Below are 27,078 nucleotides of genomic sequence, written 5' to 3'. Positions count from 1 at the left end.
ATATACTTGATGCAGAGTGTAATACTGTCAATCCCATGTAAGTATTAATCCAGAGAACACAATGCCAAAAGTTAGTGTGTTTTGGGGAAGAGAGTGAGATCAGGAAATTACCAAGAAAGATGGGGGCAGGGAGGGGGAAACAATCAAGAGGGGAAAATGAAGAAAGCTAGGTCTGAAAATAATGAAATATCTGTGCGAACTAGTAGAATAGTAAGGTGCTGATTTGTGAATGTTTTCGTGAAAAGTGTTAAGTTTGATTCAGCATTCAAGAGTATTCTGTCAACTAACAGTTATTTGTAAAACTGCTTGCAAATCATGAAAAATTCATGCACTTTAGCATTTATGAGTAATTGGGGGGTAGGAAGGGACTGGAATGATGACTTTTGTTGTTTGCTATTTTCCTTTGTAGAATGTTTCCATAATCCAGTCAGGGAGCAGACAATGTCCTGTGACTCAGGGCACACACACCACAAGAACAATGAACAGCTAATAATGAACAGGTTCCTTGTTCAGGTCACCCAACTTCAGACAAGATAGTGGACTTCATAATGGCATGACTCAAATTTGCCTCCTTGACTGATCTGGAGCTCAAGGTGAGCAAAAAGGGGCAAGCATCAGAGTGAACCCAACCATGGAGGTGAAATAACATTCAGAAGGCAGGGGAAATTCCCCTGAAGCTCAGTGCAGCAAATGCTGTAGGAGATCCACCCTCTTCCCCCCTCCACTGCCACCACCATGCTCCCTAGGATCAGGGTGCGAAAGACATCATCCTCCAAAGTTGTGTTTTTGTTTTGCTTAACACACAATCAGTAGACTGGTTGTGACTCATCCTTTGCCACCTCGTAGAGAGCCCAAAGGCTGTAAACACATGGTTTCAGCATGTGGAAGGCTAGCTTGGGAATGGGAAGTAGTGGAGTGTGTGCAGCTGGGAGCTGATTGCTATGTGCTGTATTTCTGTCCCCCTTTGTCCAAATTCTAGAGTCAGACCAGAAAGACCTTGCTTGTCCCTGTTTTTTAAAAGTGCTTTACTGAACAGGGTTGTACTTAGGCACATACTTAAGTCCCTTGCTGAACTTGGGCCTCACGTCTCATTTTGGTTTATGGTGTTTCCCTAATTTTCTCATGATTTTGCACATTTGCTTTTCAAGTTTGTAGTTGTAACGTATATATCAACACGATGGTGTGAAAGACACACACATTGCAGCTCAGCTCCACAAACGTTTTGCATTAACCATTCCTAACATCTGTTCATTTTTTATAGTGATCATAAAAACAACAGCATCAGCCTTCCACTAATCTGCTTAGTACTCCTAAGAGTAAATTCATACCAGTGCTTGGAGGAATGCTATCAGTTCGCTTTTGCTAATGCTTGCTACAGAAAAGCTTCTGGATGAAATAAATTCACTCTGGATGAGCTGAAGAAGATGCAGCTCCTTTGGGACTAGTCTTGCAATAGATGTTAGCCCTGTTTTTGAAAACGCCTGTTGGAAAAAAAATATCTTCCACTATTCTGCTCATTTCATTTAAGAACATAAGCCATACTGGGTCAGACCAAAGGTCCATCTAGCCCAGTATCCTATCTTCCGACAGTGGCCAATGCCAGGTGCCCCAGAGGGAATGAACAGAACAGGTAATGATCAAGTGATCCATCCCTTGTCGCCCATTCCCAGCTTCTGGCAAACATGAGCTCTACAAAAAAAAAAGGAGCTGAAACATTCTTCCTATTGGTCTCAGCACAATACTGTTTAAGATAAATGTAAATACTACACAGAACAAAATTTTCTTTCCCCCATTTTAATCACTTCACTCCCTAATCATTCGAGATATAAGTGCTGTCAGATCATCATACAATGTTTTCTTTACTGCCTTGTTGCTTCCAATATCTTTTCTTTATAGTATAATTTACTGATCTCAAGGGAGAGACAAACATTTGTGCCAAGAATGCCTTTAATGATTGCTGTAACTTTTTTCCTGAACATATTTATATGTGGGGAATTTACTAGATCTTTTATGTAAGTACTAAGAATATTTTTTATAAGTAGGGATGCTGATGTATTTGTATTAGTTGTGGGCCTGGCTCTGTTTTATTACAATTTACCATCAAATAGTTCCTGTAATTATGCTGGTGAAAAATATTTGTATTTTGTCATATTTTAAACCATTGTGACCACAAAGGAAATAGTTATGCAAAGAAGCAATGGGATACATACATGATAGGAAAAGTGGAATACATTTTGTAGAGGTTGTTGTTTGTTTTTTTTTTTTTAAATAGACGAGACTAGAATGGAGGAAATACAAAAAGTTGTCAGAGGGTCTGTTATCTTGCTTTGTGTCACTCCCCGGTGAACCTTGATGCCTGGCCAGTTCAGAGGGTCTCACAGTTACAAACACACAACTGACCATTTATCCTCTACTAAGGTGTGCATTTATTTCCCTCTTACATCACAACAATATGCAACACAGGCTTATAGCACGGACAGGCTTCCCTGCAGCCCTCACTCCCCAGCCCAGCCTCAGCCTCTGAGCTTCCTTCTTGGCTCTTCTTGAGCTCTCTCATCAGCTCCCTTTGCTTCCTGTTTCCTCTCCTTATATTCTTCCCAATTACCTTGTTAAGCCACTGATTATCACCCAGGAGCTCACAATCCCCCACCAGAAAGTGTGTAATCGCTGTCAACTGGGCAGTGATCGGAGTGCTATTGATAGCACCCTGTCACAGTGCCCAGATTTAGGCACTGAACTCTGAGGGAAGAGTGGGGTTTAGCACAGACCCTTGTTGTTGGCATCTCCCATTGGCTCGTTTAGGGAGCTCTCCACCTCATGTGCTGGCTCTGTGGATCACATTCTAAGGGCCCCATGTCTCCTCATTCATTGTTTAGGAAGCCAGGGTTTGGGTATTGCAGTATTGTTCCTGTGATTTTTCTAGGCACCTAAAAGTTCAGAATTGTGACCCTGGAGTCACAAAGCCTAAATCCCTTTTGTGGATCCAGGCCTAACTGTTTATCAGTGGGAGTAAGGGGCCCACACCCTGGCTGTTGGTGAGTCAGCAAGAGATGGGATTATAATTTTCAAGCTCCAGTTGCTTAGTCTTGTGCTCATTCCTTTAAGGTGAGATTTTTCAAATGCACCTAAATGATGTAGGAGCACATGTTCCATTGAAAGTGATTGGCACCTGTGCTCCTAGGTCGTTTAGATGGTTTTGAAAATCCAACCATTAGAGCACATTGCCTCTACAGATTTAGGGTTTGGCTAGAATGAAGTATTTACTACAAAGAACAAAACAAACAAAACCACTCCTCTTTGATACTCTGGTCTTTCATTATCTAGTATGTATGACTGACAAGCAGGAGTTCAATAGTCTTTGGGGATTTCTAATCATTATTACTCTCCTTTTAGTCATGTCATTATCTATAATGACTACAAAGTAGACAAGACCTTGATTTAATGTTTTATTCAAAGGACAAAACCTTCAGCAGGATTACAGTATGTCCCCTAATGCTGGAGAGATATTAGTAGGTGCAGCGTACCTCATCTTCTGCAGGCTCGGATTTAGATTTACAGTGATCCTTTTGGCCTAGAGATGAAAGATTTCTCCATATAAAGTGAGTCACACCACACACTGTTATTGGCATCTTTGCTGTAGCCCTGATTATTAATTATTAGACTTGGAAGGATTAGATTGTTATTGGTAAATGTCAGGAAATGTTGATTTCACCATACAAACACAGACCAATGAAAAAATATTTCCATGCCAAAATTTACATCTAGACAAAGTAAGAGAAATGCTGCTTGAGAATTTATTAGTCAAAAGAAGGCTTGTTACAAATGGACTAGTGAATTAATAATAACAGGTACAACTTGTTGATTTAAGGATATTTACTTTGTATATTTTGACATGTGATGTTGACAATTTGTGTTTTATGACGCTTTAGCTTTTTGAATCTCTGTGCATACTGTCATTAGATAATTATCTGATCTTCCATCATTTCCTGCAATCATGAAAATTTAAAGCAATACAAATCTTTAAAAATACTTAAACATGAACATCAATATTATCCATCAAAATTATATATATAAAAAAATTAATTCTGCCAAGCCTATTGATGATATATGTTTGGTGTATATTTGCAGTCTGCACTTCGTTTGTATTATGAGGATGACAAAAAAAGGCTCTCTTTTCTCTTTATTGATATGTTTATAATTGTATTTATTGTTTTACCAGTTCACTTTTTTATCTTACTTATTTCATGATTTGCTCAATAATTCTGTGACTATTTGTGAGTATTTAAGGTCTATGAGTTGATAGGCAAATGTAGAATTAAGGGACTTTAGGGCAAAATTGTAGGTGGGGTACTTTAAATGCCTTAGTTACATATGTACTCAGTATGAAGTTTATCTTGCGGTCTTTGACGTTAATGCGAGTTTTGCCATTAACTTCAATGGGAGTGAGATCAGGCCTGAATTATGGGAACTTTTGCTGGTGTTTCCAAGTGCTCAGCTATGGCTGATGGTGTATTCTGAAGGTTCCTGATGCCGCAGCAGTTTTAGGGTTCTATCTTGCAAAGTGCAAAGCATTCTGCCCTCAATCCAGTAACACACATACTTACATGCAATGGGACAATGTACATGCTTAAAATTAAGCATATGCTTTTCTGGATTAGGGTTAGAGTTCTCGGTATCTTGAAGGATAGACCCTATTGAGCCATCATCCAGAAGAGCTATTGTAATACATGGAGAGCTGAGAGCAGTTTGCAAAATTGTAAAAAAAGGAAAATAATTTAACACTGATTTTATTTTCCTGCAAAAACAAATGGTCAGAAAAGGGCTCCTAGCAACTATATATCCAACAAATACAATGTTAATTCAGCCCATCTCAATTCCAGTTCAATAAGAGGAAAGAGGAATGCAGTTTTAGAAAGCTAACATCAACTAAGTATCTGCTGGAGCCATAGCTATTTAAATGTATTTGTTTTGTTATATTAGTGAGGGACCAAGATCGGTTTCATTTGCCGCGTATACAGCATGCAAAGCCTCTTCCTGACCATTTGCTATTGCTGTTCACACAAACATTTGGGAAGACTTTTAAGCAGCCTGGAGTAAGTTTAGTTTATCTGTTGTTGTTTTTATTAATCATTCATTACAAAGCTTTTCTTCCACTAGAGTGTTTTGAGTGATGAGTGACATTACATTTGGTTCAGAGATGAACATGATTCATTTTCATGCTATTTATTCTGTCAAACCTTCTCTGAATTTAAATGGTCTCATACTCCTCTCAGTGTATGCAAACCAGTTTTCCACTGCCTTGCTAAATGGATTGTGGTTGCTACACCATCTTCACCTCCAAAAGCACTGCTAAAGCCTCTATGACTAGTGAAAAACTCCAGCCAAAGTCAATTTCCTGTGATTTGCATGTCAGTTCAAACATTACATTAAATTTAGAAATCTTAATTGACAGCAACAAGCCTGAAAATCTAGGCACTTCCAATTCCAGCCTTCCCTCCTCCTGGCTCTCTCCTGCCGTCCACCTCTACTAAATGCCCCCAATTTACTGCCCGATTATTCTCAAAACTTCTTTCGAGACAATTCCTTTTCCTGATCTAATGCTCATAACTGCTTTCTAATACAACAATTCAATCTTGCTATCATAGCTTCCTGCAAATCTATTGCTTTCATGTGTGCACACACAGACAGTCTCAATCTTTGCTCCTGAAAGGTGACTAATGCACCAGTTTTCACCCCTGCCCTTAAAATACTGAATCTGACAGCCAGGTCTGGAGTTGGAACTGGAGGGTGGGGGGAGGGAACAAAAACCTTGCCTATTTCCCTAACATCCAAGCTATAATTCAGCTGGGCAGACCGCATTTCCAGTGCAAGATCTGTCCCTAGGCATTATTTCTGTGATGTGCTTATTTTAATATCTTTCCGTGTGACCTCCCCCATGGAATGCCATGCCAGTTTGCATGCCTACGTGTAGGCATTCCTGTCAAACCTGAGGGAAATGTTGGAAATGAATCACAGTGTATGCTTAAAATTGTGGCAATAATTACCTCAATTAGCATAAGATTTAAAATGATGTGCTGTGCTAAAAAGTACACTAAGCGTCTAATAATTATTCTTAAAGGGAAAATGTTATCATTTAGATAGTTAGCAAAGCTGAAGAAGTTTGCTCTAATTATTTTTAAACCAATTTACCTATCAGCAATAGTTCTTTCAAGTGTTAGTAATTACTCTGTTAAAGCTAGAGTAATGAGGAAATTAGCACTCTGTATCTGGGCCAAGACTTTTTAAAAAAGGGGGGCCTTCCATATTTGACATCTAATATATGTTGTTTTTTTTAAAGTGTTCAGAAGGCCATTCGATAAGATGGTGTTGAGGGCAGCATAAGAACCTATATATAATGGAATAACTGAACTTCCAGCAACTCTCAGTAAAGTCAATGGGATCTACTGTTTTTTTCAGTGCTTTAGAAAATCTGGCCACTATTGTAGATGCCTTAGTATGGATTTCAGAGTGAGCCTGACTTCAGGCACCCATTTTGGCCTTAGCCAAATTCAAGACTAAATTCTAACAAAGATTTTTTCATTACCAAATCGTTTTATTTAAAGTGATAACCTAAACGGCATATTAAGGATCTGATCCAGAGCCTACTGAAGTCCATGGCAATCTGTCTGTGGGCTTGCACAATAGTAAAGATACAGAACATAAACATATCTTTTGTAGGATTTATTTTAAAACTGTACTTTAAATCCTCATCATTAAATAAGATGTATGAAAAGTGACATTACACGCATGTGATATTGTTAAAAAAGATCAGATTTGCTTGCATCACTGTACTGTAATTCAACATGATTATTGCTGGCTCAGAAAAATGACATCATACTCAATATTTTTTTTTAAAGCAAGGTCGCAGATAGAGTAAGTGATAGAATCATAGAATATTAGGGTTGGAAGAGACCTCAGGAGCTCATCTAGTCCAACTCCCTGCTCAAAGCAGGACCAACACCAACTAAATCATCCCAGCCAGGGCTTTGTCACGCCGGGCCTTAAAAACCTCTGAGGATGGAGATTCCACCCCCACCCTAGGTAACCCATTCCAGTGCTTCACCACCCTCCTAGTGAAGGAAAACAGTGATGGATATCTATGAGCACTGCTGTTGAGAACGTCAGTCCCTGCTAGATGCCAAAAGGAGGCTGCAGAGATGAGCTTGCTTTAGACTGATAACTTTCGAGTTTGTTTTTGTTCCATTTTGAAACAAAAGCAAAATGTTTCAATTTTTTTAATTAAAACAGATTAGTGTCGAAACTCTCTAAGTGATGTGAGAGTACAGCCTGAACCGCATAAACCTTCCCATCAAAAACTTCATCAAAATCAATAAGTTTCTGTGAAATGTTTCAGCTTCAAAAACAAAGCATATTAAAAACACAATTTTTTTTCAGATGTTCATATAAACTCTGTGCAGACCAACAGGGGAGATGAAAACAACTGTGCAATATCCTTGAGTGATTTTTATAGTCACAGACCCACCTTCATTCCCTGGTGTAACACAGTTTTGAGGCCCCATATGTGCCCCACTGTAGGAATACAATGGGTCAAGTTACTTGTATCGCCATGCCAAAGCTCATAGCTGTTACTGATACTATGATCTGTGACTGCTTCCTGCAAAGATCTCAGCACTCTTAACTCCCATTGGTTCAACATCTCTCCGGGCAGCCCTACCTCAAATGATATTTATGCTACATAGTATATATACTTATTTTATTAATACTAATTAAATATTCTTGATCAGTTCATTAGACTGTCCTGTATTATGTATTAAAAATAAAACCAAATAAACAGAGTAAATTGGGCCAAACTGTGCCCTCAGTCATAACCATCTCAAACTGACTGAAGTGGAGTTGTATGGGGAGTAAGTGATGTTAAAATCTGACATTTCTCCATTCCATTATTTCTGTGATGAATCCTGCTGAGGATGTGTGCTCTGTTTTAATCCCTGTAAAGGTGAAAGCAGTGTTGAGAATGGGGAGGGAAAATGATGCTTCCCTAATAATGATAGTATGTCACTTCTCCTACAAATCGATGGTAAAATCCAACTTTCTCTTTCGTTTTAAATGCTTTCGCCAACTCGTTTAACAAACAACAGTATGAGACGTGTTCCCCCAGTGCCATCGTCAGTCACTGTCCCTGCAAAATGCACATGCATGCACATATGCACATTAGTGTGGATTACAACCTGGAAAACAGTGGAATTCCGAGCTTTGAAAGACTAATCTTATGGCTCTTTATCAAATATGTTTGTCATAATATGCCTGATCCCACACTATCGAAGTCAGTGGCAGACTTTGCATTGGCTTCAGTGAGAATTTAATGACGATCAATGTTACAAAAGGAAAAATGTTCACAGGACATCAAAACCATTTCCCCGCTATCTCCATTTAGCTTCCCCTCAAGAAAGAGGCACTGGGAAACCAGTGTATCAAAGCTCGAATGTACTGTCCCCTGGGCCACCCTGATGGGAGCAGGGAAAACCTGTGGGTTGTGCTGCACGTCAGGATGAATGACACTATAAGACTCACCCTGGAGCGGATCAAGGCTGACTATCTTAGCCCGGGAATGACAGTCCAAGTGGAAGTTCATGTGATTTTCAGTGGGCTGCTTCCAGTCTCTACAGAAGGAAGGCAAAGGTGTGACAAGATAATGCAGATCAGGGATAATGCTATGAAGACAGTTTTAAGATGCTAGACCATTGGGAGGCATTCACAGAAAGAAGACTTATCGCAGCTGATGGACTCCTCTTGAGTATCCAGGGTATTAAACTTCCCAGTTCAATGCTAGCGTGATGGATGAGAAAGGCTTTAAACTATGAGATGAGGAGAGAAGGTGGGGAGAGACTTGTGAAATCTCTGGTATCATGAGGGATAAAGCAACACCAGAAGGTAAACATATGGACAGCAAAGAGAAAGAAAGTATCCATACTGATTGGAATGGTAGTGAAATAAGTGATACAGTAAACCTATCCAGCTAGAAAACTGGAAGGGAAACAACTGAGATGCTTGCATATGAATGCAAAGAATCTAGGCATTAAAATGGAGGAACAAAAAGAATGCCAATCTTGATATTATAGTGATTACAGAAACAGGGTGAAATAGCACTCATGACGGCGATGCAGGTATTGAAGGTACATAGACTATGTAGCTGTTTAAGAAATACAGAAATAACATTAAAGACCCTGGGGTAGAGTACATCACCGGTGCAGTAAACTAAAGACATTAGAAATCATGGTATGGATAAAACATAATGTGTTTGGGTCAAAGTCACTTTGGGGAAGGGTTGTGAAAGAGATTCTATTGGGATAATGCTTTGAGGTCTGCTATAGATCTTCAGGGTCAGACTCAGATATGGGCAGGGATTTTGTTAATATTATTAGAGAAATAAATACTACCAGAAATTTTGTCATAATGGGAGACTTTAACTCCGCAGATATAGATTGGAGAATAAATTCCACTAAGAATGGTAGGAGCCAGTTATTCCTGGACATGTTAGATGACAGTTTTCTTCATCAGTCACAGAACCAGCAAGAGGTGATGCAATTTTAGACTTGGTTTTGATAAGCAGACATTATGGAAGAGCTGGTTGTTGGAAAGAACCTTGGTCTGAGTGATAACGAGTTGATTCAATTTAAATTAAATGGCTAGATAATCAAAACCAAGTTGGCAATGATGGTTTATTTATTTCAAAAGGGCAAGCTTTCGTAAATTAAGAGAATTAGTTAAAAAAGTCAATTGAACTGAAATGCTCAAGGATTTAAATGTTGAGAAGGCTTGTATTTGTATCCCAGAAAAGGGGAAAACATTGGCAGGAAAGGCTCCAGACCCAGATGGATGAATAACTACCTCAAAATGATTATTAGGAGTAAGCAGAGTGCCTACAGGGAATGGAAAAAGGGATTGATCAACAAAGAAAGCTACATGCAGAAGTTAGAAAATGTATGAATAAAGTGAGAATTGCTAAAAGTTAAGCAGATTTAGATCTTGCCAAAGAAATTTTAAAAAATAAAATTATTTTTATTTAGTTATATAAAAAAAGAATAAAGATGAACTTGGGCTGCTGTGCAGGGAGGATGGGAAGGAGATTAAAGATAATCTATGTGTGGCCCAAAAACTAAATGAATACTTTGCCTCATTTCTCAATAAGGATGATAATAAAGAACAGTGATACTCAGATCTGAGTGGTTCGGGAGCCAACTATTATTATTTGATCAACTACAATTGGTTAATAACATAGCCAAAGCATTCTGATTGGTTAATAATCTAATCACACAGTGTTTTAATATCATGTGGTGGAAAGAGCCTCATGAGACACACTAAACAGCCACTTGAGCCTTGCAAGCCTCAGTCTGTGTATCACTGATATAGACCATAGCCAGAAAGGCTAGATAGCTGAGGAAAATGGGTGTATAAAAATGGAAATTACCAGATCTGAAGTGGAAGAAAAACATAAAGAGCTAGTTGGTGCTCATATCAGAGAGACTGGATAATTTCCATCCCAGAATACTGAAAGCTAGTCCAGTAGCAAGGATTTTGGAGGTGGTACAGTATGACTGGAGAATAGCTAATGTTTTACCTATATTTAAGAAAGGGAAAAAAGTGATCTGTGCTATTACAGATCTGTTAGTCTGACATCAGTATTACACAAGGCTTTAGAACAAGTTTTGAAGAAAAGATTCATTAAATTAATGAAGGTAAATGGAAAAAGGGATGTAATTCAATATGGGTTTGCCAAGGGTAGATCAGGCAAAACAAATTTGATATCATTATTTGAGAACATAACTGACTTTTGAGATAAGGGAAAAACAGTAGAGCTACTATACTTGGACTGCAGAAAAGTGTTTGACATGGTACCACATAGAAAATTATTAGTTAACTTAGAGAAAAGGGGGACTAATACAAGAATTATAAGGTTGGTAAAGAACTGGCTCAAAGGGAGAGGACAAGAAGTTGTGCTGAAAGATGAATTATTGAACTGGAGGGAGGTTACTAGTGGAGTTCCTCGAGGTTCAATCTCTTGACCGATCTTATTTCATATCTTTTAATGACCTTGGCATGAAACAATAGCAGTGTGCTAACAAAATTTGCTGACACCAAGCAGGGAGCCATTGTCAGTACAAAGGAGGATTGGAACAATATTATACAGGAAGAACTGTGTCACCTTAAAGACTGTAGTAACAGAAATGGGATGAAATTTAGTAGTACAAAGTGCAAGGTCAAGCACTTTGGGGTCTAATAATCAGAATTTCAGCTATAAACCGTGGTCTCATCATTTGGAAGTAACTAAAGAGAAGAGAGACGTGGATTTGTGGGCTGATCACTGGATGACATGAGCCAACAATGGGATGTGGCTGTGAAAAAGGCAAATGTGATCCTAGGATGTATTAGGTAAGGCATTTCCAGTAGAGATAGGGAAGTATTAATGCCATTGTACAAGGCACTGGTAAGATCTCATTTGAAATACTGTGTACAATTCTGGTCACCTGTGTTCAAGACAGATGAATTCAAACTGGAAGAGGGGCTAATTGAACATTTTGTTGTACAAAAATTTTTAAAATAGCAAGGAAAAAGTTGGTGATTTTTTTTAAATAATATATGTATAAATAAATATAAATGTATTAGTGTCACGGTTGAAAGGTCCCTGAGGTACATTTAACAAATCACTCAAGGCCAACAAGAAATATCAGTGCAATATTTTCCAAAAAGCGACACTTACCCAGATAAGCTGAGGTTTTTACACCAAAACAAAGCATTTATATTCTGGGCCAGCAAGTCTTCTACTTGTCAGCTGAAAAGTAAAAAGAGAAAGCGAGAGAAAAAAAGAGAGAGAAAATAGCTAGGAGAAATTCCTCAGAGAGAAAATTCTGGGTGCCTCTTGAGGCTGACCACTTAGGATTCATTCAAATGTTTTGCTCCCCTCCCCCTTGCCTTTGAAATTTTAATAGTTTTATTTGCTTTATTTTTTAAATCTATGATACACTGTGCACTTTAGGCCAAAGTCATACTTCAGTTTAGTGTTACAGTACTATGTACATATATATATATATGATTGCAAATACCTGGCGGGTTGGTTAAGTGGGTGAATGTGTGTGTGTATACACACACCCGATAGTTCTGGCAAGTTTTGAAAGTAATATTTACTTTAATTGTTTCTCAGAAAGCTCCAGAAACTTCTACTGAGATGACTGGCAATTTTAACAACATCTATAGTGTTTGTTTTAGAATAGTATTCGTTCTTTGTTGAAATATCACAAAAGTTTCAATAAACTGGCATATTTTGCCAACATAAGAGTATACAGCCCTAAATGAGAGGTGGACTGCTTAGTCTTTTGGCATACCGTATCGTGAATAACACTATTATTATTTATTAACTATATTGTGATAGCATGTCCTGGTCATGATGTTAAACTGCATCCTCCACTGCCTAGTGGATACTTCTTGGTTGAAGAAAGGCTAAGGGATCCCACCCCGACAGAAAAGGCACTCACACAGAAGTGAGAGGCAGTTAGCAGCTCTATCTAGGTTGCTGTCTGGCAGAAGCTACACCCTCTCTGTCACTGAACATCCAAACTCGCTCTGGCCTTTGGATTCTGGCTCAGTGGTCTAATGGGGGGACCACAGGCCTATGGCAGCCTCTGTTCCTTCAAAACTTTCCCTACACATGTGCACTGAAGGTCTTGGCAAGATGATCACAGGGATCTGAGAGATGCATAAAGGCCCTGGGGCAGCTACTAAGATTTCCAAGCAGCCCTGTTCAGGGATGGCCTGCTTGCCGTGTGATGGAATGGCCCTAGAACAGGTGGGTCAAACAAGCCCTGACTCATTATTTACATCCTGGCTGAAGTGTATTTATAAACAGAATTCCTTGCTGGAATATTCAGACTTTGACACCTGGATACGACTTTGATCTGAATTCAGTTTTGAGGGAAACAGCTGTGTTAAGTAACAAACTTGCAAGTTTTGAATTGATATTGTAGCTCTTTTAGAAATGTAGCTTTCAGACACAAGTTTCATATGGGAGAAGGACTACACCATGGCAAGCCTGGAGGAGTAAAGAGAGTATGGTGTAGGTTTAACAATCAAATGAAATTATGTCATCATGTGAAGCTCAGATTGAAGTGGCCACACATATCATGACACTGTGTGTTAGTCTACAGAAAGGGTTCATCAACCTCGTCAGTGTCTATGCTGCAACTCTGCAGGTTAATGAAAAGGAGAAGAATAGCTTTTACCAACATCTGGAAGAACTGATCAGCAGGATTCCATGGAAGGAAAACCATCCTAGTACTTGGAGACATCAATGCAAGAGTTGGGTCCAATGCTGAGATCTGGCATGGGATTCTAGGTAGGCATGGCATTGGAAGTATGAATGACAATGGTCACAGGGTTCTCAAGCTCTCCATCATTCAAGATTTATCAGTGACCTACACCTTCTTTGCTGGTAACAGCAGAAGAAGAACATCATGGAGACACCTGAGGACCAAGCACTGGCATCAGCTGGATTTGGTACTGACAAGATTTTTGAAAGATATCTTGCATACACGATCCTTCCAAAGTGCAGACTGTTACACAGACAACACTTGTTTGCTGCAATGTAAAATTTCAAGCTAAGAAGATCCACCATAATAAAACTGTCGTACAACATCCTATTGACTTGTGCCAAATCAGTGACCCTGTCAAGAAATGGCTTTTAAATGAAGTAGTAATGACAGCCAGAATGAATTAAACTGTTTCAGATGCACGGGAAGTCCTGAAGACAAGCGTGTACAATGTGGCAATCAAGAGCTTTGGAAAGAGTACTAAGAAAAATGTTAAATGGTTCGTAGACCACTGGGAGATACTGCTGCCATTCATTGAGAAGAAAAGATCTGCCCTGATCACCTACAAGTCTAGTCCTACTACTGATTTGCTCAATAGCCTAAGAGAGGCTTGTAAGGTTGTTCAAATAATGCTAGACATGATAGAGGTTTGTTTAACATTGCAAGGTTCAGAGCTAAGATGAAGGTGAAAAAGATTATCATAGGGGACCTGTTGTTTGCAGATGATGTGGCCCTTGTGACTTGCAGTGTTGATGCCCTCCAACATCTTATTACCAAGTTTTCTGATCCATGCAAAATCTTTGGGCTAGCAGTAAGCTTGAAAAATACTGTTAACATGCACTAAGGCTCTTCAGAACCAGGTCCAGATATTACCTTAGATGGTATTCATTTGGATGTTGTTGAGCACTTTTGCTACCTTGTCTTTATTGTTACCAGCAATGTAAATCTTGCGGCTGAGTTCACTAGCAGAACTGACAAAGCAGTCAGGAACTTTGGATAAAACACATCTCATAAATATGGATTTTCACTTTAGTTGACCGTTTGTCATTGTTCCAGGCTCTGTCTTGCAAAAGACCACTCTTCTATATGGCTCAGAAACAAGAACGACTTACACCAAACATACCAAAAGACTAAACAGCTTTCATATCAGATGCTTGCATAAAATTCTTTGAATAAGATAGCAATGCAGGGTGACAGATGTGTAAGTGTTAAATCGTGCTGGTATGTCATTCATGGGAACATTGATTAGTAAGAAAAGACTCAGGTGGCTTGGACATATCAAGCAAATGACAGATTACAGGATCCCGAAGAGTGTGCTGTACTCTGAAGCTTGCAAAGGGTCTAGAAATAGAGGCAGACCACTGCACAGATGTCGGGATGCTTGCAAAGGTGACTTTGGAATCTCTGTGGATGATTGGGAAAGGAGTGCAGAATGCCACTATGGTTGGTGGAGTCAGCTTGTAAATGGAGCGACGTGTTGCAAGGCAGATTGGATCAAACTTTGTGATGACTGGAGTCAGAGGAGGAAAGAATCTGCTGCTCGGATTCAGAGAATTGCTAGTGCATGGGTGTGCCCTACCTGTGGACGGGACTGTCACTCGTGCATTGGACTTAGCAGCCATCAAAGAACTCATTGGTGCATACCCCATACCCCGTGACCAGCGATGGTGCCATTGATTGATTGATTGGAGACCTAATTATGGACCAGGATCAGGTGCTGTACGATTACAGAACAAAGAGGTGGAACCTGCCCCAAAAAATTTTAAAACTATGGTTATTTTACTGAAACTCTGACTATTGTGTTGTTCAGCAGTTCATTATTATAGCAGCATTGACCTTTTGTGTGTGTGCACGCACCCATGCATTTACCATTTATTGCTATGAGTTAGAGTGGGATGGGAAATGCTTTTCATATCCCAGGAGAGTTTTCAAGATTTTGAAATTTCTTCACATCCTGAATTGGGAAGAAAATTTTTAAAAATATCGCAAACCAGCAAATGAAAAATAGATCTGGTAAATCAAAGCATTTTGTTTCAATAATTTTAAAACGTTTCATTTTGATTTTGACCCTTTTGAAATTAATTTATAGTTTTAAAAGTTTTAAATATTTTAAAACATTTTTTTCCAAAAATTGGGAGATTTTTCACAGAGCAATCCTTTTGTTGGAGCAGTTTTGGTTTTGAAGAATCAGTATTTTCTAACCGATAGTTTAATCAGAAAATTCCTGACCAGCTGTACTAAACCTGAAAATCAATTTTTAAAAAGTTTCTAAAATATGACATAATGGAAAGTTCATAGGTGTACCAGATTCTACTTCATATTCAAGAAAAAATGTATGAAGTTGGCTTATTTAATTTACAGGTGCCCTCATTCTTTCTTGTATCCCCCTGAAAGGTTTCAAGTTTTAACAAACAAAATCCAGTCCAAGCCAGATGCTAGTTCAGATATAAATTGTCTGATGTGTGTTTACTGTGGTGACTGATAGCTGTGTGAGCTGGCAGATACAGTAAGGATGAAATAATGCACAGTGGGCTATGCGGCTGTTGGGAGATAACTGCTTGATTTGGCCATGTATAGAGGCACAAAACTAAAGGCGATAGAAAGTCAGGTCTATGATAATTGCTAACAGTTCAGTGAAGCTTTGGAAAGCTTGAAAGTATTATTTTGATTCCCACTTGGATGGTCCACTTAGTTTTAGGGTAAAACATGAAATGCAGGGTCATGTAGCACAGTTTAGCAACACATTTAGAACAAACGGTAATGAAACAGAATCACTATGTCATGCAGTTATAGCCTATTCCAAAGTAAATCTACAGTATCTATCGCTTCCTTGAGCAGTGATTTTGTTAAATAAACTTCCTTTATGTTGTAAAAGAGAGGGCATTTTAAAGGTTTTTTCAAGGTATTCAAAAACTTAAATGCTAAGTACAGTAAATCTTATTGCTTAGAAATATGTTAATTTAAGTGCCTTTTCTTGTGATATAAAGGCATTTAAAGTCCACTGCAGCACTGCACCTGGGAATTATAGATAGCTTTAGATATGTTGCCAGTTGGAAATCTGATTTCAGTAAAGAGCTTGTGATAGGAATGGGCCAAAAGCTATCCAGGAGGAAAGCATCAACATTGATTACACCTCTGACAGCACAATACTGTATTATGTTCTTTTGTCATTGGATCATGGATCTTGTCATGTACCACTTTACTCAGCTACATGTGCTGAAAATGCCTATGGCAATAGATACCACACATGAGAACTTTGTGATTTTAACATAAAAATAAAACCAGATAAGTGGGTTTCCTTGACAATTGTTTTGGTTTGTTAAGGCTGAATTGAATCTAAGCTTTGCAGGAGGAATAACTGCGGGTTTGAAATTAACAACCATCAGAAGGAAAGTTGTAGGGGATTCATTCACCCTTAAAATCTAGAATTAATGATGTCTAGAAAGTTTTATATTGATAGTAAAAAGCCAATAGAGTTCTTAAACAAAGAGCAACCCCTGGATAAAGAAGCTATTGAATATGACAGCAATTAAATCAAGGTTATGAAATATTTAGACCCATTCCAAGATGACTGTGTTTCAATGAGCATTAGCTATTAAACCAGGTAATGAAAAAAAACAGAATGTTGTCAAGACCGAATGTTGAATTAATGAATTTTGCATTTGCACAAGAAAGACACGGTTTTATTTTGTCAGGGTATTTGCTAAACCTATCTGGTGAAATCCTGGCCAAGCGTATGCAGAGGTCTGAGGAAGAAAGAGGGTTTGAAAAGAACAAAACTGAGGCAGAAGCAGTAGTTTTATTAGAGCTGGCTAAATAGTATTTACCAAATACAAAGTTCAGTATATTTTGGTATTGCAAAGCATTCACAAAACAGTCCAATTACTTGCAAATTATCTGCTGCTTTTTATATGTTTTGCAAAATGTATTATCTGTAGGTAGCAATCACTGTATATTGTCTTGAACATCTGCATTATACTGTGGAAAAAGGTAGCATATTTATCTGCCTTAACAGGCCACATTGGAACTGGTGATAGGGAGGAATCCCCTCTAGAGGAAGCAAGGGACTTTGATGCTCCGTGTGTGTGAGTATACTGCTATTGTTCCTGTAAAAATTGGTATCAAGGACTAGATTCACAAAGGGACTTTTGGAAGCCTAGAAAATCACTGAGTTTCCCAAAACCTGAGGTAGGGCTTGTCTACACTTGAAACGCTACAAGGGCACAGCTGCAGCACTGGCATTGTGCCGCAGTAGCACTTCAGCATAGACACCATCCCCGACAATGGGAAGGGTCTCCGTCAGCATAAGGAATCTACCTCCCCGCAGGTGGTAGGTCGATGGAACAGTTCGTCCATCAGCCTAATGCTGTCTACACTGGGGGTTAGGTGGGCTTAATTATACGCTCAGCGGTGTGGATTTTTTGCCCCCCCAGAGTGCCATATCTGGATCCACCTAGCTTTTTAGTGTTGCGTAGGACTTAGGTGCTGAGGCTTCCTATCAAAGGAATGGAGAGAGGCATCTAAGAATGGGATTCACAAAGCCAGCATGCTAGGTGCCTCCCTGCAGAAGCTAGCCAATGGGAGGTGCCAAGGAGAGGGGTGTGTCCTGAGCCCCTCCTCCCACTAGAAGAACAGCACCTATCTCCATTTGGGATTCTCAGCGAAAAACTCTTTTGGAGTTAGATGTCTATGACATGGGGGTTTTTTTGCAAGAATCCAGGGGGTAGGGGAATGGAGATGGTGGAGAGAAAGAGGATGTCCCTTGTTACATTTAGCCCCATCGTTTAGGTACTCACCCAGGATGTAGGATACCCTCCCATTCGAGTATCTCTCCGCCTGAAGGAGAGCAGGGATTTGAACAGGGACCTAACGTCTCTCAGGTTAGTACCAGAACCCTTCAACTAAAAGTGATGAGGGACATCACCCTCTTTCTTCCCCTTCCCCTACTACGATTTTGTGTGAGCTCTCCCATAAGGGCCCAGTCCAGCAGAAGAGCTTATAACACGCCTACCGGATTGGACCCTGCAGGTGAGTTAAGCAGAGGAATGCCTATCTTCATGGATCAGACTGTGGCTTAAACATCTGGATGTCAAGAGTGGAAAAACAGTGTACATGCTCAGAGCCAGAAACATAGGTGCCTAGGGAACTTCTACAACAAAAACATAGGTGCCAAGCAATTTAGGCACCTAGAGGGTTTAGTGGCAGCTGATCAGGTGTTTTGTGAATACCTGTAGGACCTGACTCTGGGACTTAGACTCCTAAAGTGGCAGTTAGGCCCCTAAGTCCCTTTGTGAATCTAGCCTCAAGTGACTTGTATGGGAGTGAGTATTGTTGGTGTGAAAGGGGCAATTTATGCATGAGACTAGGGTGTTGAGTACCAAGTGATTTTATCCCCAAATAATTAAAATTAGTCTATCAAAACAAATATTAGGATAGCCGAAGCATTGAAATTGTTCCTTGTGATGTACATTCAAGGATACTATGCCTCTGTTCATCACATAAAGATTCTCTCCAAGCCTTAGGGTATGCCATGACTTGGACAAACATGAAAACAGAAAGTCATTAATATTGAATAATTCATTCAACAAACAACCAGGCAATAAAACAGTGTAAGAGTTTGGCTACAATTTTTCCTGGCATGTCTCCCTTGTGGAGAGCATCCAACAGAGATTATACTTTCTACGGACTTATCTTCACTGCAAAATTAACTCAAGTTTATAATTTGAGTAAAAAGAAAAGGAGTACTTGTGGCACCTCAAATAATTTTTCTTTGTATAATGACTCAACCACTCCCAGTCTCTATTCAAGCCTATTTCCCCTTGTTTATTCCCCTACCCCCCCTACCCCCCCCCCCCCCGTTCCTCAGACATTCTTGTTAACTCCTGGAAATGTGCTGGAAATGGCCCACTTTGATTATCACTTCAAAAGGTTTTCTCTCCCCCACCCCACTCTCCTGCTGGTAATAGCTCATCTTAAGTGATCACTCTCCTTACAATGTGTATGATAAACACCCATTTTTTCATGGTCTGTGTGTATATAAATCTCCTCACTGTATTTTCCACTTTATGCATCCGATGAAGTGAGCTGTAGCTCATGAAAGCTTATGCTCAAATAAATTGGTTAGTCTCGGTTCCACAAGTACTCCTTTTCTTTTTGCGAATACAGACTAACACGGCTGCTACTCTGAAACCTATAATTGGAGTGTTACCCCTACCTTGAGTCCTGTCCACACCCAAAATGCTTTCACTCAAGTATGTTGATGTTTTTAATTTTAACTGGTTGGCCCATCAGGGGTATAAACTGAAGCCCAAGTTAGCAGCTGACTAGTTTTGCTAACATGACCACTGCAATGTAGACACAGACTAACTCCACTTGAGTGCCATTAATCTGCCCATGCCTTCCAGAATTCCTCCCATGTGTCCAGAAAAGACAGATAAGTTTCCCATAATTCACTGGGAAAGAATTCATAGAGAAGTTTAGGTTACTGCAGTGCAAAGAACCATTGGATGTAGCCCCAGAAGTCTTGGATCCGCACAGATGTGAGTCTGTGTCAACTGCTGGAAATGGCCCACCTTGATTATCACTACAAAAGATTTCCCCCCCCCACTCTCCTGCTGGTAATAGCTCACCTTACCTGATCACTCTCCTTACAGTGTGTATGGTAACACCCATTGTTTCATGTTCTCTGTGTATATAAATCTCCCCACTATATTTTCCACTGAATGCATCCGATGAAGTGAGCTGTAGCTCACGAAAGCTTATGCTCAAATAAATGTGTTAGTCTCTAAGGTGCCACACGTCCTCCTTTTCTTTTTGCAGATGTGAGTGTAGAGCTAATATGGACAGAAAAGTTCAAGTGTTATTTTACAGCATAGCTGCTCTTACTCGAACGAGGCTAACCCGAAAGCAGTGACTCACATGTAGCTGTCTTGATATACCTGCTGTCAAGACATACCCTATAAGAAGCTTTCTGTTAGGGACACACTTCTTTAGAGTCCTCAAACTGGTGGGTAGGTACTCAGCATAGCTCAGGCATACATCTGCTGCTGCTGCTGCCAGGGTTACTGAAACTACATTGCTATTTGTACTTGTGCTCGCTAGATGAGAGCTAGCATGAGTATTGTTGTATTTGGACCCAGCAGAGAAGGAGACAGAGGGTGCTGATAGAAACATACTTGTCCGCTATGCTAGACTTCATTATTCGGGCTGCAAAACTGCAACTAACTCATAAAGCCTCAGTTTCATTGGGTAGTGAGGAGTGCTCAAACGTTTAAAAGGGACAGGACATATGTGTGCAGAAGCTGGGGAATCATGCCCCTAGTGTAGATATAGTTTTATTTGGATTATCAAATTCAGTAACTGCAGGATAGTATTAATCTGAGCTATTTAAAAAAGCCACTTGAAGAGCACCCACTTATAATCTGAGCTGGTCAAAAAACTTTTAATACAAAAGTTTTCCATCTAAAAATGCAATTTTGTCAAAATCACAATGACTTTATTTTAATATGATTAATATTTACTCATATAATATAATTATTTCTTTTATTTTATATTGAAATGTTTCAACTATCAAAACAAGACTTTTCAATAGTTCCAAATTGATTTTTTTCAGAATTTCTATTCCATGGGAAAATTCAAAATTTTAAAACTTTTCATTCTGATTTTTTTGAAATTTCAGAATTTCCTATGGAATGGAAATTCTCTTTTCTGACCAGGTCTATTTATAACCTTAGTGTGTCTTTCAAGTCACCATGCTAATGGAAATTAAAAATCTTAAATTCCCATCAAATATCACACCTTTTTCTCTGCTTTATCTTAATCGGTTTGTCTCTTTTCCATGAACATGTCTTCCAGTTATTTGGCATTTAATGAAAGCTGTTATCAAACCTTAAGTCACAAAAACATTTTTCTATCTGATTTAAATTGATGTCAATAGTAAATACATCCAACCTTTGGCACTGCTTATACAAGCCTGTATCTCATCAACAGAAGTTTGAAGTCAACTGGCAGCACTAATGCAACAGCTGAAGAATTTTTGCTGTTGTCTTTTTCAGTTTCGTTCCTCACTGTGCAGCAAGCTTCCTTTGTTTTGTTCCCTTTGTTGGCAGTGAGGGCTCTTTGCTTTTTCCTTCTCTTTCTCTCACTACCTGCATCGCTTTCAATGAGCTTTTCATCCGTTTTCTATCTAGCAGAGTTAATTGACAGTGAAGAATGCACCTCAGGGTAGCCTCCAGAGCTATAGCCTCTCCCCTTCTATCTATCTAGGTATTTCTATAGTCCCCATTTCCTCATAACACCCCTGCACAATAGGAAAGTGTCATCCCCATTTTACAGGAAAGGGACTGAGTCACAGAGAGAGAATGGCCTCTATAAGGTCACAGAGGAAGTCTAGCATAGCCAAGAATTGAACTCGTATCTCTTGAACTCATATCACTCCAGTGCCTTAGCCACAAGACTATGTTGCTATTGCTTTCCTCCCACTCCGGCTGTTTGGCTGATAAATCTGTGTGGTGATGCTCCATTAGCAATGCTCCTTCCCTTTTTTCCAGTCCACACTCATACCTGTGAACTAAGATAGAGGGACCTTCTGCTCTATGCTCTACAATGTGCAATCAGCCTGTGCAAAGCTCCATGTATTCTGATTTCCTTTACTCTCATGCAGTGGAAGAGCAATAATTTTGCTGCACTTGTGGCCCTGACTTGGCCCAGCGGATTCAGTCTTGAAATGAAAAAACTATACACTTACCGAAGCCAGGAAACATTAGCAGTTACATCCTTGTAACTGTATCCATAAATTATTTTCATTGCAAATAAGCATTTGTTAGTTCCGAAATCAAATAGCTTTGCATTAATATGTGTTTCCATTCTGCACACAGGAATCAGGTATTATCATTTATTTTGATTAGTGAAGCCATAATGAGAAGCAGAAATATTTTTATCTTAGTATATCTTCATTATTTCCTTTGACAAAATAACCGCTACATATTATTTACTTATTAGTGCTGCAGATCAACATGTGGTTGCTTTGTTTGGCTGCTAAGATTCTGCCCTCTGCAGCTGGCTAAGAATTTTTTCATTGAAACCAAAAAAATTTTCAGACATGTATCAGTTTTGACAAAAATTTATCTGGGAAGATTTCTCAAACCTAAAGAGAGAAAGAGAATCTCAGCTTGGTGGTCAGGGTGCTCACCTCCTGTGTCAGAGACCCAGGTTAAAGTCTTTTCCTTGCCAGGGTCTAACGTGTCCCATGTGAGTGCCTAAACCACAGGGCTGTTGGCTGTTCTGGAATAGGGCTCTCTCTTTGTTTGTTCATGAAAAATTTTGAAAGGTCCCATTTTGATACAAAACTGTCTCCCCTCTGATGGACAGGTGTGTTGCCTCGTGGAGGTAACATGGCTATAGGTGCATCACGAGAGATCTAGTCTGGCCAAGAAGCCTGGCCCTTAGGCACCTGAACTGCAACTCTCATGAGACAAAGTGCCTCCATCGGAAGGTGCATTTTAATGTTGAACTGACTTGTTGGGAGGTCATGAGCAAGTGAACATGACTAGACAGTGGGTGTGCTGTGACTGGTCTTTGTTAAACTACACATGATTAAACTGTTACCTTCTCCCCACTTGTTTATTGTAGTCACCTGTTGTCTCTCATCATTGTAAGCTCTTTGGGGCAGGGACTTTTATTTTTTCTGTAGGTGCACACTGACTAACAGACTTGTGATGATGATGATGATAATAATAGATGAGAGAGGAAGAAAAACAGGAGTTAACTTTCAGGGACACTTAGGCACTTAACTTGTGGCCTGCATATTTCAGGTGGGAAAGCCATTTTGGCTTCCAGAATTCTCCTGAAAGTGGTGATCTTCAACAGGGTGGTGGGGAAATCACACTTTCCCTTCTCTTCTCTAGGGGGCATGCAGGGCAGCCCAAATGAAGGGTTGTTTGAAAAGAGATTGCCAGCACTGCTTCTGCTTTCTGAGAATGACTCATGGTAATGGGCAATTAGGACGACATGGATTATCCTATCCACTCATTCTTCTGGTTCACAAGCAGACCAGACCCCCTCCCTAGCATATAATGCAAATCAATTTAGGGTTACCATATTGCAGGTTCCCATAAAGAGGACATTGATTCATAGATTCATAGATTCATAGATATTTAGGTCAGAAGGGACCATTATGATCATCTAGTCTGACCTCCTGCACAACGCAGGCCACAGAATTTCACCCACCACTCCTACAAAAAAAACCTCACACCTATATCTGTGCTATTGAAGTCCTCAAATTGTAGTTTAAAGACCTCAAGGAGCAGAGAATCCTCCAGCAAGTGACCCGTGCCCCATGCTACAGAGGAAGGCGAAAAACCTCCAGGGCCTCTTCCAATCTGCCCTGGAGGAAAATTCCTTCCCGACCCCAAATATGGCGATCAGCTAAACCCTGAGCATATGGGCAAGATTCATCAGCCAGATACTACAGAAAATTCTTTCCCAGGTAACTTGGATCTTACCCCATCTAAAACCCATCACAGGCCATTGGGCCTATTTACCATGAATATTTAATTACCAAAACCATGTTATCCCATCATACCATCTCCTCCATAAACTTATCGAGTTTAATCTTAAAGCAAGATAGATCTTTTGCCCCCACTACTTCCCTCGGAAGGCTATTCCAAAACTTCACTCCTCTGATGGTTAGAAACCTTCGTCTAATTTCTAATCTAAATTTCCTAGTGGCCAGTTTATATCCATTTGTTCTTGTGTCCACATTGGTACTGAGTTTAAATAATTCCTCTCCCTCTCTGGTATTTATCCCTCTGATATATTTATAGAGAGCAATCATATCTCCCCTCAGCCTTCTTTTAGTTAGGCTAAACAAGCCAAGCTCCCTGAGTCTCCTTTCATAAGACAAGTTTTCCATTCCTCGGATCATCCTAGTAGCCCTTCTCTGTACCTGTTCCAGTTTGAATTCATCCTTCTTAAACATGGGAGACCAGAACTGCACACAGTACTCCAGGTGAGGTCTCACCAGTGCCTTATATAACGGTACTAAAACCTCCTTATCCCTACTGGAAATACCTCTCCTGATGCATCCCAAGACGACATTAGCTTTTTTCACAGCCATATCACATTGGCAGCTCATAGTCATCCTATGATCAACCAATACTCCAAGGTCCTTTTCCTCCTCCGTTACTTCTAGTTGATGCGTCCCTAGCTTATAACTAAAATTCTTGTTATTAATCCCTAAATGCATGACCTTACACTTCTCACTATTAAATTTCATCCTATTCCTATTACTCCAGTTTACAAGGTCATCCAGATCCTCCTGTAGGGTATCCCTGTCCTTCTCTAAATTAGCAATACCTCCCAGCTTTGTATCATCTGCAAACTTTATTAGCACACTCCCACTTTTTGTGCCCAGGTCAGTAATAAAAAGATTAAATAAGATTGGTCCCAAAACCGATCCCTGAGGAACTCCACTGGTAACCTCCCTCCAACTTGACAGTTCACCTTTCAGTAGGACCCGTTGTAGTCTCCCCTTTAACCAATTCCCTATCCACCTTTCAATATTCCTATTGATGCCCATCTTATCCAATTTAACTAATAATTCCCCATGTGGCACCGTATCAAACGCCTTACTAAAATCTAAGTAAATTAGATCCACTGCGTTTCCTTTATCTAAAAAATCTGTTACTTTCTCAAAGAAGGAGATCAGGTTGGTTTGGCACGATCTACCTTTTGTAAAACCATGTTGTATTTTGTCCCATTTACCATTGACTTCAATGTCCTTAACTACCTTCTCCTTCAAAATTTTTTCCAAGACCTTGCATACTACAGATGTCAAACTAACAGGCCTATAATTACTTGGATCACTTTTTTTCCCTTTCTTAAAAATAGGAACTATGTTAGCAATCCTCCAATCATACGGTACAACCCCTGAGTTTACAGATTCATTAAACATTCTTGCTAATGGGCTTTCAATTTCTTGTGCCAATGCTTTTAATATTCTTGGATGAAGATTATCTGGGCCCCCCGATTTAGTCCCATTAAGCTGTTTGAGTTTCGCTTCTACCTCAGATATGGTGATGTCTACCTCCATATCCTCATTCCCATTTATCATGCTACCATTATCCCTAAGATCCTCTTTAGTCTTATTAAAGACTGAGGCAAAGTATTTGTTTAGATATTGGGCCATGCCTAGATTATCCTTGACCTCCACTCCATCCTCAGTTTTTAGCGGTCCCACTTCTTCTTTCTTTGTTTTCTTCCTATTTATATGACTATAGAACCTTTTACTATTGGTTTTAATTCCCTTTGCAAGGTCCAACTCTACTTGACTTTTAGCCTGTCTCACTTTATCCCTACATATTCTGACCTCAATAAGGTAGCTTGCCTTACTGATCCCTCCCTTCTTCCACTCCCTATACGCTTTCTGCTTTTTCTTAATTACCTCTCTAAGATGCTTGCTCATCCAGCTTGGTCTACAACTCCTGCCTATGAATTTTTTCCCCTTTCTTGGGATGCAGGCTTCCGATAGCTTCTGCAGCTTTAATTTAAAATAATCCCAGGCCTCCTCTACCTTTAAACCCATAAATTCTTCAGTCCAATCCACTTCCCTAACTAATTTCCTTAATTTTTGAAAGTCAGCCCTTTTGAAATCAAAAACCTCAGTTGCAGATTTATTTTTGTTAATCCTTCCATTCAGTTTGAACTGAATTAGCTCATGATCACTTGAGCCAAGATTATCCCCTACAACCATTTCCTCTATGAGGTCCTCATTACTCACCAAGACCAAATCTAAAATAGCATCCCCTCTAGTCGGTTCAGCAACTACTTGCTGAAGGAATCCATCAGCTATCGCATCTAGGAAAATCTGAGCCCTATTATTATTACTAGCACTCGTCCTCCAGTCTATATCTGGGAAGTTAAAGTCTCCCATGATCACACAGTTTCCATTAGTATTTACTTTATTAAAAACATTAAAAAGGGCTCTATCCATATCCAAATTAGATCCCGGCGGTCTATAGCACACCCCAAGCACTATCCCAGGGGAGGCTCTAATAGTTTTCTTCCCCAATTTAATTTTTGCCCAGACAGACTCAGTCATATCCATTTCATCGCTTCTTATTTCTTTACATTCTATCTCATCATTGATATACAGTGCTACTCCACCACCTTTACCTTTATTTCGGTCTTTCCTAAACAGCACATACCCTTCAATACCTGTAGCCCAGTCATGACTACTATTCCACCAGGTCTCTGTTATACCTATAATATCTGGTTTCACTTCCTGCACCAGTAACTCTAGTTCCTCCATTTTGTTACCTAGGCTCCTTGCATTAGTGTACAAACATCTTAATTTTTGCTGTTTAGCCTCACTCACATTCTGTACCCTATTAGGCACGGTTATTTTACTACCAGTATAACCTATTAGACTTGTATCTACACTGCCCTTCCTCCTACCTACAGCTGTATCCACTCTTACTTCATTTTCTTTCCACTCTATGCTTAATTCTGGCGTGGAGATTACCTGGACATCTCCCAACCATCTCCCCCAAATTCCTAGTTTAAAGCTCTCTTAATCAGTTGTGCCAGCCTCCATCCTAGAAGTCTATTTCCTTCCCTACTCAGATGAAGTCCATCCCGAGAGAACTGTCCTCTATCCATGAATGCCTCCCAATGGCCATACATCCCAAAGCCCTCCTTATAGCACCACTGCCTAAGC

This window comes from Eretmochelys imbricata, chromosome 1 (assembly GCF_965152235.1).
Source record: "Eretmochelys imbricata isolate rEreImb1 chromosome 1, rEreImb1.hap1, whole genome shotgun sequence".
NCBI classification, from domain to species: domain Eukaryota; kingdom Metazoa; phylum Chordata; order Testudines; family Cheloniidae; genus Eretmochelys; species Eretmochelys imbricata.
This window is presented reverse-complemented; position numbering follows the sequence as displayed.